Source organism: Symphalangus syndactylus, chromosome 3, assembly GCF_028878055.3.
Source record: "Symphalangus syndactylus isolate Jambi chromosome 3, NHGRI_mSymSyn1-v2.1_pri, whole genome shotgun sequence".
In the NCBI taxonomy this organism is placed as follows: Eukaryota; Metazoa; Chordata; class Mammalia; order Primates; family Hylobatidae; genus Symphalangus; species Symphalangus syndactylus.
The window spans coordinates 127,898,361-127,899,189 of NC_072425.2; positions in this window are offsets into that span (position 1 = coordinate 127,898,361).

Below are 829 nucleotides of genomic sequence, written 5' to 3' on the forward strand. Positions count from 1 at the left end.
GTGAGAAACCAAATGAATATCAAGTAGTATTAAGGATACAATCATTATTCCAAATATTTTAATATGACACAGGTAAGCCTCAAGTCAAACAGTAATGCTCTACAGAGTGGAAGTCTGACAACATGTTAAGCAGCTGCTGCAGTTCTTGGCCTGACTCCTCCTCCTCCCCACCCCAGACCCCGCCCTGGACACCAAACTTTCAAATAAATTGCCGGGAGGTCCTTTGTTCTAAAGAAAAAGGCTGAATGGTGAGATGAAATGGGCATTGAATTTTTCTTTTCTTTTTTCCTATTCTATTCTTTTATAGTCTGAATGATAATCACAGAGGAAGTTCCCTTGGCAATGTTGCATTTCCATGGTGATGGGAGAGGTCAAGGTTAGCAAACCAGGGTTCTGGCAACCTTGTGCTGCAGGCTGGATGTGAGAGAAGGGCTAGCAGTCAAAGTGTCAACAGGGGACCCACTTTCACAGTCTCTTCTTTAGACTGGACCACAGAGCCTAACTTGTCCATTTCTGAATGGACAAACCAGTGATGTCTTGAATGTAATAATAGCTCCATCGCTTCCCCCTATGCAGAAACTTGCTGTGCCCTTCCTCTCAAAGGCCAGGAATGGGTGCCTCTTACTAACAACAATCCGTGGATTGTTGAAATATGTATGTGCTCTTTGTATCAGCACCAGAGGCTCAGGGATGCCAAGTTTGAGAAACCAAATCTACTTTAGAAAAGCAATTTGATCTTTGGGAACAAGGGATCCGAAATAAGCTGTGACCGTGTCAGCGCAGCAAAAAGATGAATTAATTAAAAGTGGAATAGGAAGAATACAGTTTA